The 19,249-nt window shown below is 35.6% G+C and overlaps 1 protein-coding gene across 1 annotated transcript in view; it reads right to left on the bottom strand.

The window, feature by feature from the left end:
- LOC127653773 (contactin-4-like) overlaps positions 1-13,874 on the bottom strand; it is a 133,749-nt gene extending 119,875 nt beyond the window's left edge. The window contains exon 1 of the mRNA XM_052140545.1: positions 13,779-13,874. The gene's annotated coding sequence lies outside the window, so the exon portion shown is untranslated. The remainder of the gene's footprint in view (positions 1-13,778) is intronic.
- Positions 13,875-19,249: the final 5,375 nt, after the last annotated feature.

Here is a 19,249-nt window from a genome sequence, read left to right as displayed (position 1 = left end):
TCCAGCAGGGCATGTAATTCAACTCAAGATGATGTTGAAATGTACCTCCATGGGCATGGATTCTATCTTTTGAAAATATGTCAAACAGTTGCGCAGAGACTACATCACTTTCTATGCTGACTGATTTGGACATTTCGAGCAGAGTAGTAACATGGGGAATCTCTGAAATGAATGAAGTTTGATCTTTTGCAATGGTACATTAAGCTATTTGCAGTGAGAGATGGAAAAAGTTAATACGAGACTAGTAGTTTTCCAACCGTTTCCTTTGGGGTTTTTTTCTCAATTACATCCCCATCTCTCCGCAGTGGAGTGAAGCTCAGATATTTCATTTCAGAGTTAATGTGATGTTAATACTTCAGCTGAAGATGACTACATTACTAAAAGGTTGGACGAATTAACCCTCACATATAAATAGCACACAGGTCCACATGCAGATCCATTTTGATCCCCTGAAGCTTCAAGTTTATTGGCTAAATACAGTCATTCTGACTGGTATGGCATTTTGACTGGCACATGCTGACGGATGCCCATACATAGTTGGACAGAGATGATTCTGCAGTGTGTAAATCAGTGGTTCTCAAACTTTTTAGGCTAAGAATCAACTTTGATCAAACTAGACCATCTAGTGTCAGTAAGCAACATAATGCCATATTTTGATGACAATGGCACATTATCAATATTTTTCTAGTTAGAACAAATTTGTCATGGTCCTGTCAGTCTGGGTTTTGGTCTGGCAGGACTGTGGCATTATCGTCCCATGTCTGTCTTGTGTTTCGTTGTCTGTCTTTGTGTGAGTGCACGGTTTCAGTTGTATTCCCTGCCGTCCGCTCTTCGGTCATCTTGTTTTGTGTCTGTCGTATGGTGTCTGGGTTCAGACTTCATGTCTGGTTGGGTTTTGTTTGGGATTCGGACACTCGTGCTCCCTGTCTGTCTGTTATTGATGTGAGCGCATAGCGTACATGTCATCTTGGCAGCAAGCACTCACGTCAATAGTTTATGTCTGTCTCTGGTAAATACGGGTGCGCCTCGCATCGCGTTCACATTGCGCTGTGCACCCGGGCCGCGAGCTGTCTTCATGTTGTGCTGATGTTCGGTCACTTCGGTTCAAGGTTTCGGGTGTGTGGCCAAACTAGGTGTGCGGTCTCGTTTTTGCCACCTGTTGCGTGCATCACGTGGCGTTTGCCTCACAATGTACGCTCAGGTTTTGTTTAGTGTGAGAATGCGTGGCATCGCTTTGTTTGCCGCTGCTATGCATTCTCTCGTCTTGTTTGTCTGTTGGCATGGGCATATATTGCCTTATAGTCTTGCTGATGTTTACTCATGCCATTCGGTTGTTTTGTTGTCTTGTGAGAGCATGTGGCTTTCACCGCTTGTCTTTCTGTCTTACGTCATACCCCGCCCCCTTGTTTGCTTATTATTAGTTAATTTGCCTCACCTGTCCCCAATTAACTCATTTCATTTCTCTCCCTATTTTAGTCTCCTCATGTTTGCTGTCCAGGGCCAGTTCGTCTTGTTTCCAGTCTTGAGTGTTGTATGTTACTCAGTCGGTCTTGTGTCTCCAGTTGGTCTAGTTAGTCGGTCTTGCCTGTTTGTTTGTGCTGTTCTTCATCCCATCCCTGTCCGGTTGGTCCCGTTTCCTCATTTCCCTCTGCACCAGCCCTGGATTGTTCGTTTTCCCCTACAGGATAGTTTATGCTTGTTTTCTCCCTCGTTGGAGTTTTGGTTGTGATTTTGTCCTGCCTCTGCATTTTCTGACACAAATCACCATGCTGCAAACCATATTAGAGAAGCATCTAAAAGACCACAATAATACAATATAAAAAGGACCACAATGTATATCACACAAGGTCATGTGTTAACAATTTGCTGTCCTATTCATTCACTTTAATTATGAAAATAATGTATATTTTAATTAAAAGTTAAAAGTTCATTCATTTGTCAAAAGAAATCTTCTGCCATGCTATTTATGTTATTGATACTATGGTTAAAAAAAAAAAAAAAATCGAGAGCTCAGTCCAATGTTTTTGAGTCAAAAGCAGGCCACTCTTGGAGCTTGCATCATGTAATTTCTCACAGACTTTGAGGGTAAACATATATTTACTTTTTTGTTGATCTCGCCTTCACCGATCTCTTTTAATAATAAAATTGTAGTGTGTGCACTGAGTGGATTCAGCTTGGTAATGCTAGCGCATAACTTGGGAACAGTCAATACCTAAACTCATCCTGCGTTGCAAACATGAGACAATCGGCTATGTATGATTTTTAAATACACAAAGCTAAATTAAAATAGCAAATACATCAGAGATTTGAGATAAAGCATTACAACTAAAAGTTAAGCATGTCAGTAAATTTTTTGTATTATACATTTTAAACGGTGTCCCATACCACAGTTTGAGAATCACTGTTTAAGATAATATTTGTACAAACTCTTGTAATCTCAACCCAAACGTAAAAAAATATAAAATTCCTGTCATACCTTGTGATAAGGCACACTCTGCCAGTCCTACATTATGAATGGCCTTTGTTAAACATCTAAAACATGCATTAAGTCTAAAATGGGTCAGACACCTTGTGAGAAAGCCCAGACATTTCAGTAACGTTTTTCCATGTTCCAGTAACTTAACTAGAATGGTGTACTAAAACATTTATGAGTCTGTGTTGTTGTTCTTGCTTGTTAAATGAAGATGCAGTGTGACACATTGTTCTACTGCTCAGCTATGCAGCAAACAATGTGAGTCTACTGTAGCCGCCAGCCAAATCTCTCCAACACATACATGCTGTAGTAAGTCACACACTACCTGCCCCTAGTAGGAGCCTTGAGCTTTGAGGTTAGTAGATTACAATTTTTAATTGCAATTAATCTAATACTTTTTCATAGTTAATCGTGATTAATCTCAGATTTTAAAAGTTGTTAAATTTGACTCTATATATACACTTATTTCCTGTCATAATGCATTTATTTGTTCTTTGGAAAGAACAACACAATAGAACAAAACAATACAGCAAGTAACAAAATTGCTTTATTAACATTTTCCAAACTCCACAGTATAAAGACAGAAATTCACTAAAATAGCTTATTCGTGTAACATTAAACACTTCCCAAAAGTCTAAGATGTTGACTAATTGAAATAACTAGTATTCAATGCAATGCGCATTAAACCCTCATTTAATATATATCAGTCGTCAGGCTGTCTTTTCACTTTGAATATAGATCACACGTGATTCGTGTCAGGGCATCCAGTGCCGAACTGAATGCTATAAAAAGTCTGTCTTGTTCTTCTTTTAGTGGTGGCAATTCCAATATAAAGATAATTCATCCTAACTGTCCGGTAAACATTAGCATTCAAAAGCTCGGCGTCAATGGGTGCAAATTTGAAATTATATTAAATTTAAGCAGAGCATCAACAGGGAAACAAAACTGCATTCCGTTCCCTTTTTCTCTAAGCATTGACAGCGAGGATTTATTCATGAACCCTTACGCATGCTGCCAAGAACCATTACATCCGAGCAAGTGACTGAAAAGAGAAAAATTTGTTGAGAAAAGCAAATTACAGTTTCAAAACAAATCAAACCACATTGTGGACACTGTATGCATGGCGCCCACTCCAAAACCGTACCGAAAAAACAAACAAAAATCTATTACTTACCAGCAATAGTTTTATAAGAGGTTTTTTTACAGCACTTGATGTTAGCACGGATTCGCTGTTGTGTGTTTGAGTGTAATGTCCCCACTAAACACATCGCAAAGGCCCTGCACTCTAACAGTGTTTACAACTCACACAAAGCTGAATAAAATGTCAGAATCTATTGTCAAATTAGACGTGCAAGATGGTACGTGCCTTATTCGCAATTAAGAAAGATTAATGCGTTAAAAATGATGAAATAATTGCATGCGTTAACTCATTAACGCTGACAGAATTAGTTTGTATCTGGCAAAATGCTTCTTAAAAGCAAGGCCGTAACCATGTTTCGAACATTTTGAGGACCAAACAATTTTGGGGATGGGGGGTCACGGGTGTTGAGGTCATAAATACAATGATCCTCTTTGGTCCTTTAATATAGTAAAGGCACTGAATGCAATACTTTTCTGAATAAAGGCTTGAAATGCGATAAAGCCCAAAAATGTTATACTTTTTGGTTTCTGAATAAAGGCTTTAAATGTATTAACGTTTTTTTAAACGTGACCAAAATTTTATAATTTTTGGTTTTTAATTATATGTTTTTTTATGTACACACAGTACAAGACAAACACTGTGTCTGCATTGCTAGCAATTTGCCTATTTCAGTTATCTTTTGTTTCTTTTTTGTGCTGTATCAAAGAAAAGACAAATAAAATGTGAATATCTTTTAATCACTGATGTATCTGTAAAATGACATCACATCAGATGGCTTGCAAAAAGAACATACATAAAATTATTTACTGTCCTCATGTTGTCCCTCATTGTTTTTTTCTCCCATAGAATCTTAAAACAATCTTTTCTTCAAGAATCCTACGATGCTCTTTTGCATACAAAAACACTTAATATTGACCACCGCTGTCAATATCCAAAGAGGTAAAAAAAAAACATCATTAAAAATTCCATAAAAGTAGTCAATACAACGCTATTCTTTTCCCAGAAAGCTTGGAATAAAATGCACAAGTCATATGGACTACTGTTATGATGTCTTTATACTGAACCTTAAATAACTATAATATTTGTCCTTTATGAAGATTGGCAGCTCCTGCTCACTAGAGCTGCTTAAAGTATCTATATTTATGTTCCATGAAGAAGTAACAGCATATGGGGTTTGAACAACATAAGTGTGAGTAAATGAGTGAGTAAAAGTACATTTTCCATTTTAGGTGAACTACTCACTTATTTTTTTGAGCACCTGACAAGGACATGTTCAAAATAAAATGGTCTCTTATAAAAGAAGACTTAGGAGATGCTGTACAAAATTCAGAATCGAAGACAAATAAATTATTTAGAAAATGTTAAATTGATGATCTAATACTAAGTGCACTAAAATATATGACACTGCCTTTGTCACAACCTAAAAACTCAATTTAAGCCACTGGTAATATAATGTAAATAAAATAGGAAACGTTAAAATCCTCTTAACATAGATTATTTCCAGCACAAATAATTGGAAAAGGACTTTACAACAATTCCAGAAGCACTATAAGCATAAATATGCCCTATTGGAAAGTTTCTTCAAGGGAAATAATTAGATTAGAGGAAGATATTTGCAGCACATGTGGAATCTTAGAAACAATTGGTGGGTATATCCTTTCATTTAAACTTTACTCACGAAGACTGGAGGCAACAGAGACCATTTTACTCGGAGTTACTGGCTTTTCCACCTTTACTGGCCATACAGGACCGAAGATACAGTATGTCAAATAATATGCTCATAAACTCAAAACAAAACCTGTTTTGCAATGCAGAAGTATTTTAAAACACTAAAATCACTCAAACACTTGACCAAGTTGCCAAGGTACTTTACAAAATGCATTTTTCTCAGAGGAGGTGGAAATGGATGGACAAACTCAGTTGTGCAACTCACCTATTTGGTCACGTCTCAGTCAAAATTAACTTTGTGAATAATAATGAAATGATGAAAAGAGGATCAGTGAGACCTCACTTAGCTTTATTAAAGTGTTTACCAGTGTATTTGAAGTCAAGACTGATCTCACTGTGAATTCAACTTCATTAGTTTGAAATTTCTTCACGTAAACTCTGTCTGTGGTTTCTGAAATTTGAACCACTGCCCATCTGTGGCCGAAGCGGGAAGTGTTGTTAAACGTATGGGCCTATGTGAGTTCCAGTTTCTGAGTGGCACCAAAAGATTGTTGTAAAGCGAGTTGTTCTTAGTTGTAAAAGATGTAATAAAGTGAATAGGAATGTTATCTTTACATACAAAATTATAGTTACATGTCATGCCTATGTGTAATGCAGTAGACAAAGCCATCTCTGATATTTCTACAGACATCGTTTCTACCGTGCAAACTGATGGTACACATTATTGACATCTCCTCTGAAAAATTATTTGAAGGGAAAAATGGAAACACCGAATTGCGGGCTCGTCACTGATTATGCAAAGCAGTCACTTCCTTATTATTATTTTGAAGCAATGTAAAAAATAAAAAATAAAAAATGTATGAGACTTTGATGTGATTTGGTTGTAATAAATAATATCTCTTTATATAAACGTATACAATTATAATATTTTCTTGTTGATTGTAAAAAAATATAATAAGGTAAATTGTGTTCCAAATGCTTTTAACAAAAAAAACATGAATGTGTATCGAAATAAACTATAGAACATGAAAATACATTGGACTAAAAACCCAAACATAGAGAGGGAAATTTCTCTCAACATTTAAAGGGGTCATGAAATGCTTTTTTTATTTTATTTATTTTTTTCCCTGAGGTCCACTGATAATATCAGTAAAGTTTTTTTGCACCAAAACTGTAATAGTTTAATAATAAATTATAATGTTCCACCCTGTCTCTGGCCCTCTGACTGAAACACTTGTTTTTGACCTTAGCATCTCCTTTAAACTTCAATGTAAATGTCCACTGTTCTGAATGTTTAGCATTGGGCAGCCCCTCAAATGCAGCCATATTTGAAACTCAATCAGAAGAGAATAAACATGCTCTCCTCAAAATTATAAATAAAAATGTCAGGGTTTACATATAACGCACATCCAACACATTGCATCGGAATATATTAAACTGTTCACTTAAGCACAGCAGCACCACAAACTATCAAATAATCACGACATATAAAATATGAACAAATTAAGCTTTTTACTCACAGTTTTGCGGTCAAGTCCAAGTGCTTTAACTGCCCCATTCATCAATAACAGTTCCTTTGCAAAGCTTAAATAGTATTACAATTGGTTTACAAGCAGTCCACGCTGTTATTTGCCGCATATAGACAGTCAACAGCACGGTGAAACATGACACTCACACATTAGATGCACTGAGGCGCAGATTGACAGAAACGCATCCAAACAGTCAAAGACTTCCAGCTAGTGCTTCTTTACATACACTAACAATTAAAAATAGCACAGATGGGTGCAAGAACAGAAAGACGCAGAGCAGCTGAATGAAACTGAATGGCATCTTCATTTCTAAGTTGGAACTTGACATTGCTTCTTTAAAAAGTGACGTGAAATACATGACAATGGACAAAGACGCCTGTGTAATGCATGTAATATGTAAAAAAACGTACAAAAGATGGTACCCCTTTGGTGTTCAGGAATATTTGTTCACACTAGGCCTGTCTCACTCCTTCTCTGTTTAAGTGAACTGAATGCCAGTGGGTGGGCCAAGGGTGTGATGTTGTGGGGTGTGTAAATATAACTGAGCAATTTCTTGTAACGTCACAAACACACAGGTTTTAAAATGGGCCAATTCAAGGGTGGGAACTATAAACACTCTTTTTAGACAGGGAGGAAGTTTTGATTTCTGAAATTTAGAGTATGTTATAGTAAAGTTGACTCTTATATGTCTAAATATCAAGGAAAATTTGATTCTCCATTTCATGACCACTTTAAGAAGTCCACTCCCACTTATTTAGCCTACTAGAGAAGGGTCTACTAACCTACTCCTTTACCATGTAATTTGGTAAAAATTGTTCTCCCAGATAGCTGGAAGATTTTGCATTCATTTGAATGTTCTAACATGGAAATGGGGTGTAAAACAATACAAAGGCATGTCCTTTTGTAGTTGTATTGTTTAGGAAGAACAATGAACATCTTTTTCCCTGTTTCTTTTATTCTCCAGGACCATAAATCAAACCTTTCTTTTCAGGAAGGATGATACCACTGAAATCTCATAGGACGTACAGTTGAAAATAGACCACTGGCGGAGGACAATTTGTGAGCCCCCATTCTGTGAGAAGAAACCTTAAAGAAAATAAATAAAAAAACTCAATAGTTGTGTTTGGTTCATCATAGGTTCTGGATTATTAATGGGTGACAAATTCAATTTTTTGGATAAAAAAAATATGATGCAAGTTAATATTTATAAAGCTGCCAATAAAACATGTTTCTCTAATGTACTGTGGTGTTAAGTGCTCACAATATTTTTTTTGCATATGGAAGAGTTAAATGATGAAATTACTTTTCGGGTGAACACTGTATGGAACATGATAATTCCGTTCCCTTTTTCTCTAAGCATTGACAGCGAGGATTTATTCATGAAACCTTAGGCATGCTGCAAGAACCATTACATCTGAGCAAGTGACTGAAAAGTGAAGAGAAAAATTTGTTGAGAAAAGCAAATAACAGTTTCAAAACAAATCAAACCACATTGTGGACACTGTATGTATGGCGCTTACTCCAAAACTGTACCAGAAAAACAAACAAAAAACTATATATTTCAACATAATAAATAAATTAAGGCATCCCGCTGTTCAAGCCTAACCTTGGAAACCACTTTGAAGATTGCCAGTCTTTGTTCTAGCAAAGATAGGAACACCTCTCTTTGAAGAGAGTGTTCTTATTAAGGTCTTTCATTATGATGTTGAGAGCTTGTTTACTGAGCAATAATAGCATGCTATGTTTCAGACGGCTTCATCCATATCTTCAAGCATCCGTTAAGGCCACAGCAGTAGCAGCTCATGGACATCTGCAGACTATCCACATTTCCCTTTAACTTTAAATGTCCTCCTTAAGCATTCCACATTAGTGCCCATAGAAAGTACTAACATAGTGTAGTTCTCCTATGTATGAAAATTCTGTAATTTACTCACGCTCATGTCATTCTCAAACTTGTCTTGAAAAGACCATAAATGTCTGAGTCCATATGTGATGATTGATATATCCCAAGCCTTCTGAAACAATATGATTGCTTTGTGTGAGAAACAGACCCCTCTGGTGTAGCTCTAACATCAAATATTTTTATGTCTCGTCATTTATGTCAAACCTGGTGCCCAGTGTTGGATAAATGATATACAAAAAATAATCTATTATAAGTTAGTTCTAAAAAAATGTAATAACTTTAAAAATGTAAACACTGATACTTATGTTCTAAAACAATTTTCACAGAAAATATTTTTTTTCCACTCAACAAACACAAAATAATTTGTAATGTCTTCCTTGTTGCTGTCACTAAAATATCAACATAATGCATAATCTAAACTGTTTAGAAATATGCACAATTCCAGTTACATACTTAAAAGTAATTAACCTAACTGAAATTCAGTAACTGTAATCTGATTTCAAAAAAGTATATGTAATGCATAACTACTTTTGTACTTGTATAGTACTTAGATTACAGTAACTAATTACTTGGTAATCAGATTACACTCAACGCTACTGTGTAATACTTTAATTGAGAAGTTTTTGTAGTGAATAACAATGGAAATGCTGAACTGTTCCTCTCACAAAGCTATCGTAGACATGGAATCAGTCATATAGACTTTTCTGGTGTTCTTCTTATTTTCTTCTTTTTCTGTCACTTCTTATTCTCAACAATTCCGTCCCCATTTCATTGTATAGAAAAGAGCAGCCATGACAATCTGTCTAACATCTCCCTTTGTATTCCACAGGAAATTAAAACTGCACCGATTTTTAGAACAACATGAGGGTAATAAATGGTAACATAACTTTACGTTTTTGAGTGAACCACTCCTTTCTACACACTGAACAGAGTATAAAAACACAATTTTCTACTATTTGCTACATCTGACAGACTGCAAACAGTGCAAATTAAATAAAATGACTGGCACCGCCTCATTTTAACATTACAAACATGAGCAGGAAATATGGCTGAAAATGTTAAAAGCCAGAGAGCTATATGAGAATTGTGACACAAGCAGACAGTGGTTTTGCTGTAGGTGGTCAACCACAGTAATGCACCATCTATCACTAAGATCACTATCACCTTGGAGGAGATGAAACCTCTAGGCTTCCAACCACACCGCTAGAGTGGCTGGTAATCTGTGCTTAAAACCAAGACAAGAAGAAAATTCCACAGCTAAAATCTCTAACTAATTCAATGGGTTCCCACACCTTTAGACTAATTAATTATTTTCTGTTATTTTTGTTACTAGAGATACCACACACAAAGACTAATTAGCAATACTTTAAAGCTGAGTATATTACTAATATATATATATATGAAATTCTGTTCATTTTTCAGTACAGTACAGTATTCCACTATTTCATTGTGATAAAATCATGCTATTCTATTTTTTATTCCAATTAATTTCCTTGTTTGGGCCATTTTTAGGTTTTCCATGACCATGGTAATCCTCTAATATTTTATAAATAATAATACAATTAAATTAAATAATAATAATAATAATAATAATAATAAAACTCTATAGTAATGAATGCATTAGAATAAAAGGATTAATAATAAGCATGGTTGAATATTAGTTTTTAACACAAAAATGGTTGTGAAAATAACAACAATGCTTTTTGTTACAGTATATGAATAATGCACTGTAATTGATTGAAGGATAGTAGACAACATGATAATATACCTGCATAAACATGACACCTGACAGTTATCAATTCTAGGAGTGTCATGGAGACAAGTTCACTATTCATGGCCTTGCATGACTAGACTGATATTACAGTATGTCAGCCTACATTGCTGGCATAAGGGGTCACTGTCAGATCATTATAAATTACTTTATTAGCAGATGTATTAGAAGCTTATACACTCAACGCCATCTGGAGACATGATAAGAAGGGCTGCTGCATCCCAACAATCAACAGTCTGACATCAGACACACAGAAAAAGCATACATGCGCACCCACCAATTATAATCAATCTTTATTCAGTTTATGGATTTATACTCATGGGAATATCGTGCAGCTCCAAGAAGAATTCAGAGCTAAAACCTAGCTGATCCGTATGAACTGTAAGCTTTTTATTATATTTTTTTTTTTATCTTATTTTTAACAATATAAATTCAGGAACACAATGAACCAGCTGAGCTCCAGTTCTGTAATAAGCCAACCTGATCTTTACAGCTTTGACCTCAAATCATTGCAAACAACAGATTTTCAAATAGTGGGTTAATAACAATACCCAAATATAATAAAATAAATATTTCAATATTGTAACACAGTACAATACCGGTACAAGACAAAACTAGCAAATTCCAAAATAAGACGTCATGGGATTTGGGGAGCGTCAACACAGGATGCGGTGTTCCGCCTGCGGTACTTGTTGTTGGCCTATGTTCTGTATACACATGTATCAGACTAGTGTCTTTGGCCATTGTGTCGCATCTCGCATGGTGTCCCACATCATAAACGCTGCATTTGTAAGTCGCCATTCTTCACACCGAATGCTTTTATGTGCTAAAAAATGCATTTTCAACAGTGGAAGTTCTTTTAAATTCGAAACATCATCTAAAAAACGTGGCGCTCCTGCACAAGCAAATCCAGCGCGTGTATGCACAGAAAAACAATTAAAGAACAGCACGGACATTCAGTTGAAATCAGAAGTTTACATAAACTTAGGTTGAAGTCATTAAAACTATTTTTTTTTTTAACTACACAGATTTAATATTAGCAAACTGTAGATTTGGAAAGTCATTTAGGACCTACTTTTTGCATGACACATGTCATTTTTCCAACAATTGTTTACAGACAGATTGTTTCTCACTTAATTAATTGACTGCATCACAATTCCAGTGGATCAGATGTTTACACTGTAGATGTTTACACACTACATACACAAAGTTAACCGTGCCTTTAAGTAGCTTAGAAAATTACTACTCCAAAACCACCATAAAAAGCTAGACTACAGTTTGCAAGTGCACATGGGGACAAATATCTTACTTTTTGGAGAAATGTCCTCTGGTCTGATGAAACAATGTTTGGCTATAATGAACATTGTTATGTTTGGAAGAAAAAAGGGTGAGGCTTGCAAGCCGAAGGACACCATCCCAGTTGTGAAGCATTGGGGTGGCAGCCTCATGTTGTGAGGGTGCTTTGCTGCAGGAGGGACTGGTGTACTTCACAAAATAGCTGGCATCACGAGGAACGAAAATGATGTGTATATATTAAAGCAACATCTCAAGACATCAGCCAAGAAGTTAAAGCTTGGTCGCAAATGGGTCTTCCAAATGGACAATGACCCCAAGCATACCTCCAAAGTTGTGGCAAAATGGCTTTAGGACAAGTCAAGGTATTGGATTGACCATCACAACGCCCTGAACTCAATCTGATACCAAATGTGTGGGCAGAACTAAAAAAGTGTGTGCGAGCAAGGAGGCCTACAAACCTGAATCAGTTACACCAGTTTTGTCTGGAGGAATGTGCCAATGCCAGCAACTTATTGTAAGAAGCTTGTGGAAGGCTATCCAATTCCAGAACTAATGCTACCAAATAATAACAATGTGTATGTAAACTTCTGACCCACTGGAAATGTGATGAAAGATATAAAAGCTGAAATAAATTATTCTATTTTCAATTTCAATAGTTGTGTTTTGTTTGAAGTCATCATTATGATGAATAGTGTTTTCTTGAGCTGGCACCTTGGACATTCCTTGTTATATTATTATGTTTTTCCAGCCTATCAATTTGTTTTTAAGTTAACCACAAGTTGTTGCACTGTGCTACTTGGAAGACAAAGTCTAAGGTCAGACTGAATGTTTGATCCTACCTTGCAAATGGCACTATATGTGGCAATACTGATGGATTACACACAAAAAACAAGGAAGCAAGTAAAGATATTTCAATAAAATGTTATCAGCAAATTGAGCATTTGATTTGTTTATTTTTTAATTAATTTACAGCATAACTCCGTTGTCAATTAGGCACACACAGAAATCAACTCTCGGCATACAAAACTCAACAATGGTGACGATTAACAAACATACTTAAAAAGTAAAAGCTGAACATTAAAATAAAAGTAACATAGACTGCAAAAAAAAAAAAAACACACAACAACAACAACATTAAAATAAACCAGTAAATAGTAAAAACTCTATTTCAATGACAGTAGTTAGTATGTAATTTGACAGCTATATGCTGCTAAATTACAGTTGTATACTGTAGCTGTAAAAACTGTATCTAGCTGTTAATTTCAGCAACAGCAAGACACCATTAATTTTACAGTATCTTGCTGGCAACCCTGCTGCCAGTTCTTTACTGTTTTTTTTTTTTTTGACGAGAAAATATTTAACAGTGTATGATTAAATGTCAGGAATTATAAAAACTGAGTTTAAATGCAACTGGCTAAGGTGTATGTAAACTTCTAATTCGCAAAAATGCTTTCGACGTGAACGGCATATTAGACGGCATATCAGGTAAAACAATTACAATTTTAAAAACGCCTCTTGCGACACCCTGCGTTCTGTTTCATTACGTTGCGCTCCGTCATGCAATTTGTTGATGCAAGAACGCGTCTAACGGGACGCATCGCAGGTTTAATACGCAAAAACAATACTTTTCTATTAGATTTTTTATTTTAGTATTCTACATTGAATAAATAAATACATAATATTAATATATATGATCTCAAACTTGCCAGTCGTGACATAATGAAAATTCTAGGACTTTTAAATGAATGATGTTTTAAGGTTATGGAGAGAACACAGGTGTCCTCCAGGTGGTGAAAATTAAGCCATGTGCTAAGCGGGACATGCTGGAGCACCAAGTTATAGTACCATGCAAATTCCGCAGCGCATTATAAATATGCATCAAACGCGTTTATTTGCGCGTTCTCTTAAATATCCATCATAAAACAGAGAGAGAGGATCTGTCCATATGCTTTAATCTCCGGATGAATTCATTGCATTGATGAAAGAGACAGTCTTACCTCAAAGCAAGGTCAGTTCCGGTAAATTCAATGAAGCCGGCGGGAGAGATGTGGTCGGTGCGTCAGACAATCGGGTCTGCTGTCCGAACTGTTGCCGCTCTCCTCTCAAAGCGCATGTACTCTTAACAGAGAGCCAAACCCCTCCCCTGCTTCAAACATCATAATTTCAGCAACGTTGTATTAAGAACTCGTTAGTTCCTTTTCCAAGTCTTATTCATACTACCTGTGTAGAGTATTAACTTTAATCTTTCGTCATTATGTGTACAGACATTATGTCTATTGATAACAGGAAATTAATCTTGCATGTCAAAAGAAGTCACGTTTTCAGTCTCAAATTTTCATTATGACATTCTCTGTGAATATAGTTTCATTTCACCAATCAAAAACATCCAAAGTGTGAGGATACAATGAAAAATATGTTTGTGAACTGTTTGTTATTTTGGGTGTCTCAGGTGTACATAGCTCCTGAAATGCCATCTGAGCTTTGGCTAAGACACCCTTATTTTTTACACAATGCTATAAAAGATATATGCTATAAAAGAATGCTTAAAGGAATATTCTGGGCTCAATACAAGTTAAGCTCAATCAAAAGTATTTGTGGTATAATTTTGAATACTGCAAAAATGTATCTCATCTTGTCCCTCCTTTTCTTAAAAAATAAATAAAAATAAGTAAAACTGATGTTACATTGAGACACTCACAATGGAAGTGAATAGGCCCAATTGTTGGAGGGTTTATAGGCAGAAGCCTTGAAGCTTCTAATTTTATAAAAAAAAAAATTACATCTGTGAAATCCTGTGTATTATTTGAAATGTAAAGTTGTTTAAATAGTCCTTTATTCAGTTAGTTTTAGGGTTTACACCATTGCAGCAATGAGGTTGCATAATTGCATATAGCTTCATACAGAAAAGGTTAGTAAGCCATTTTGCCACACTAAAATCATGTTAATACGCATATTGTTAACATCTTGTAGCTATACTTTTGAATCATTTTGTATTTTAACGTTACAGATTGGCCCTATTCACTTCCATTGCAAGACCCTTCTATCGGGAAGACACGCAGGCTTGAGTGAAGTTTAAGATGCCATTTATTTGATAAATGTAAAACAGAAAGTAATGTCTCTCTCTTTGGCGTAGGCCCCGTCCGGCAGTCCGAGATAGGAGGCAGAGGAGCCTACCCCCCATAGGTGGAAATCGCGGGGGGGTCAGGACCCCCCCCCATCTGAGGGTTGTCCCCCCCAAAAATATCATTAAAATATGTGTTTTGTAAATAATATAATGATATATTCTTAAAATAATTGTTTAAGAAATAAAATAATACAAATGCAAACGGGGAAACAACAAAAAAAACCCTTGGTGTCCCCTTCAAAAATTGCTCTTGAGAATTGTTATGTTTATTGTCCCCCCCAACATTTTGATGAAATTTTCGCCCCTGCTACCCCCGTGCGGGACAGGGCTCAACTGGTGGTGGTGGGGTGGAGGTTGCCGTGTTAGCACACTGAAACAGCAATGTGATGATTGTGAGCAGACTTATAAAGCATTGGCTTACATACGATTGGCTAGGAATTACCCAGCTAATGAGGCGATGATGTACTACCCGCTAGAACTACGCTGCGCGTATTAAATTTGAGTTGTAATCAACATTATGTCATGTTTAAATGCACTGTATAAAAAGTATAGAAACAAAACGAAAACAATGTGTTAACATGTTTTAAGTGTAATACATTGGCTTACTAACCTTTTTCTGTGTAAAGTTATAACCAGTTTTAAAACTTCTTTGCCATGACAAAATAAAATAGTTGCAAACCCTAAAACTCTAAAATGACTGAAAAATTATGATTTAAAAACGTTATAGCTCAAATCATACACACGTTTTAGCAGAATAATTAATGTAAGTGATTAATAAAATTACAAGCTTCACATTTCTGCCAAAATTGGCCCAATTAACTTCCATGGCAAGTTCCTCACTGTAACTACCACTTTGCCTCAATATCTTTTTTATTTTTTGTAAATAAGTTATTTTTTAATTTTTTTTTGTGGTAATCAACATAATATATATATATAGTCAACCATGTACTGCACAACTTGTTTTCTACAAAAGCCTTTTAACTTCAATGACTGCTGCTTACATTATCCAACATATCCAGATGCTGACACTACTTTTCTGTGGTTTATTCCTTTAGACAGTTCATTCACCTCTTATCAGGGTCTTCCTTTTCTCATTGTCTTTCAATTCCAGCTTTAACAGGCAACAAGCTCACATTCAGAGGTATTCTTCTCCTAAATACCTTTCTATCCTCAGAACAATAAAACACCAGAACATGGAGAAATTTGTCTCTTTTTACTACTTTCTTAAACCATAATTTTGACCTTTCCTGATGGGTACTGGGCCCTTTACTGCAGACAGATGAGGACCCTACCATCTCCTACAATGTATCCCCAAACGTGTGGAGGTAAGCAGATGGCTGCCTTGTCCTTTTTTGTCAACAAAGGCACACAAGGTATAAAAGCACATAAAAGTAATATTAACATAACAGATTATAACCCGAAGGGACATGAAGGCAAAGAACTGTCCTCCGGAGGGTATCACTTGAGTCCTGGCTGTTCGCATATCAATATTCAAGGTTCCCAAGTGAAAAACCACCAACGGAAATAGAAAGGATATGGCAAAGATACTGCAAAGCTCAATTTCATTATCTACAGGGAAAGACAGAGAGAAGGAGAGAGAGAGTGTCAGAGTTCCAGGATATAAACTACACCCAGGACAAATATACAGCTATCAGACACGTTCATACAATTAAGATATTTGTTTCATGTAATTACCGCAAAATCCAGTGGGACACCAAACGTTACATAATGAACTTCCTGATACCGCTGCAGTTGAATGACTGGCTCAGGAGCGCTGTGTGATTCTAAAGGTGGACTGTGAAAGTGACTTTTACACACATTACAGTGTTGGAGTGTTGATTGTGCTCTTTAATTAAACTTTACTTTGTTTACCTCCTACCTGGCCTAGCTTATTATTGAAGGGATAGTTCACATAAATGACAGTTTTGTCAGAATTCACATCCAATGTCGTTCCAAACACCATTGACTTTCTTATACAAAACACAATAGGGGATGTTTTAATTAATATCCCAGTCCATCTTGTCATACAGTGGCAGCTGACAGTGACTCGCTTAACAAAACGTAAACGGATCCTAAAAGTATGCAACATGCATCTTATTCCAAGTCTTCTAAAGGCATACAATAGGTTTTGGTGAGGAACTACATGAAAAAAAAAATTCTATGAAACTGTTGACATCCATTGCACATTCATTAATGCTATGAGAGAAACTATTTCACAGTGGAGCATGTGTTCATGCCAGAACTTGCAATTTTAAGTGCTAAAAACAACCAACTACCACTGTATTGGCAAGCAGGACCTGAATATTCTGTAATACCGCTCCTTTTGTTTACTGCATGTAAAATAAAGTCATATAGGTTTTGTACAACATGATGCTGAGTAAAAGATGACAGAATGTTCCTTTTTAGGTGAATAGAGTGTGCATTAATACAGTGCTCATGCACTTGGAAGCAAGTGTAGATGAGCATGATATTGTTGCGCGTGTTTTTGTAGCATTGTAGGAGATGACCCAAATTCTAAATTTTATCAACCAACAGGGAAATATTTCACTGTCTGGCATTTTATAGGGATGTACAAAGTGTTTTATGGGAGACAATGAATGAGTTTTATTTTAAATAGGCAACTCATAGACAGGGTTACTTTTGAAATGTATTCCAAATACAGAATGCATATTGTAAAATGTCAATTGTTATGTATTCCATTAGATGACTCAAGGTCAATAACGTATTTGAAATACTTTAGATTACATCTTCAAAACTGGTAGATGTTTTCACTTGTTTTGACTATGACAACTCTGCCAGTACAGTAAGACAGATTACACATGTTAAAAATACATTCTCTGAAAAACATAAATATCCTATGCAGTGTTGTTTCTAAAACAAGATATTTCAAATTGATCATGTTTTAAGGATTTTTTGATATTTTTACAGGAAAACAATAAAAAAATTGTTATCAAGAATACGATTTTTGCCCTAATATCAAAGGTATTACTAGAAAAAAATAAATTATGATCCAACATTAATTTTCTTGTTAAAAAAATATGATCGTGCCTGGTAACATGTAAATTAAAATGACTAGAAATAGCATTTTAGCTTAAAAAATTTACACAAGGTTTATTTCTATTTCTTCTGCTCCAAACTTACTTCAAACTTACTTCTCTGTCTGCTCGTATGAATGTAACACATCTTAAGAAAGTGTTTCACCGCTGATCAAATGCACTTTGGATGGAATAATTTATATGTATAAATGTTTCCCATCTGAAAGGACTAAATATTAAATGAAACAAATGACACTAAAATGTCTACAGTCATCAAATTACTTTTTGAATGCAACAGTATTCTAATTACCAACGATTTAAATTGTAACTGTAGTGGAATACAGTTACTTATATTTTCAATTTTAAATACGCAATCCTGTTACATACCTAATACTGTGCCACACAGAAACAACAAGATTATTTGTGTAAATAAACTTCACACAACACGTCCTGTTTTATTGTTCTTTTTTATATCTATATATCTTTTAGCAATTTGTTAATTTATTGTTTTTTCAGGAGGCCACCAATGAAAGGGGGCATGACGGGGAGGAGGGTGTCATCGGCCAGAGGGGGGAGGAGTGGCTGAGGACCAAGCGATGATGTGTCTGGGGACAGGCAAGCAATACCTCTCTCTCTCTCTCTCTCTCTCTCTCTCTCTCACTTTGTGTCTCTCCCACTCACCCTTTCCCTCTTCCCTCTCCCTCCGCTGGTCTCTCCCCAGGCAAAAAAAAAGAGCATTCTAATGTTTTAAATAAATGTAAATTTAAATATAATGAAACACATACATTAAATACAGCTTTTTAAAATGGGTGACTAACATTGATTGTTATATATTAAAATTTTTATCATATCTAATGTTTCGGGGAATAGCTTTAATAGTATGATATTATAATGATGCATGTATGAAAAAAAAAACATACTGAAAAAAAAAAACATTTATAGCTGTTAAATTCATTTCTTTAAATATTTTTTTTATTATTCTACTTCCAAATTCGAGTTAAAGTTCAATTTCAGTTTAATTTCAGGAAATGAATTGGATTTAAAAGCATTCTCAATTTAATTCAATGGGGCACAACCATGCACACACAATCACACACACACGAGAAACACCTTAGGTGCTTCTCATTTCTTAAATCTTCATTCCCATTAGCTCGATCCTCCTTCCTTGAGCCTGTGACTTGGAAACCAATCAAAATCTGCCATCATGAAGGACATATAAATTCTCAAAATTCATTGCAAGGATCGAGGACAGAGGATGCTTGAGGGAGGAAGTGCAAATGGATCCAATGTGGAAGTCTTATTTTTAAGC

The sequence above is a fragment of the Xyrauchen texanus genome, chromosome 13 (assembly GCF_025860055.1).
Source record: "Xyrauchen texanus isolate HMW12.3.18 chromosome 13, RBS_HiC_50CHRs, whole genome shotgun sequence".
NCBI lineage: Eukaryota > Metazoa > Chordata > Actinopteri > Cypriniformes > Catostomidae > Xyrauchen > Xyrauchen texanus.
Note: the sequence above shows the minus strand (reverse complement) of the source record. Positions and strands in the feature narration are given on the sequence as shown.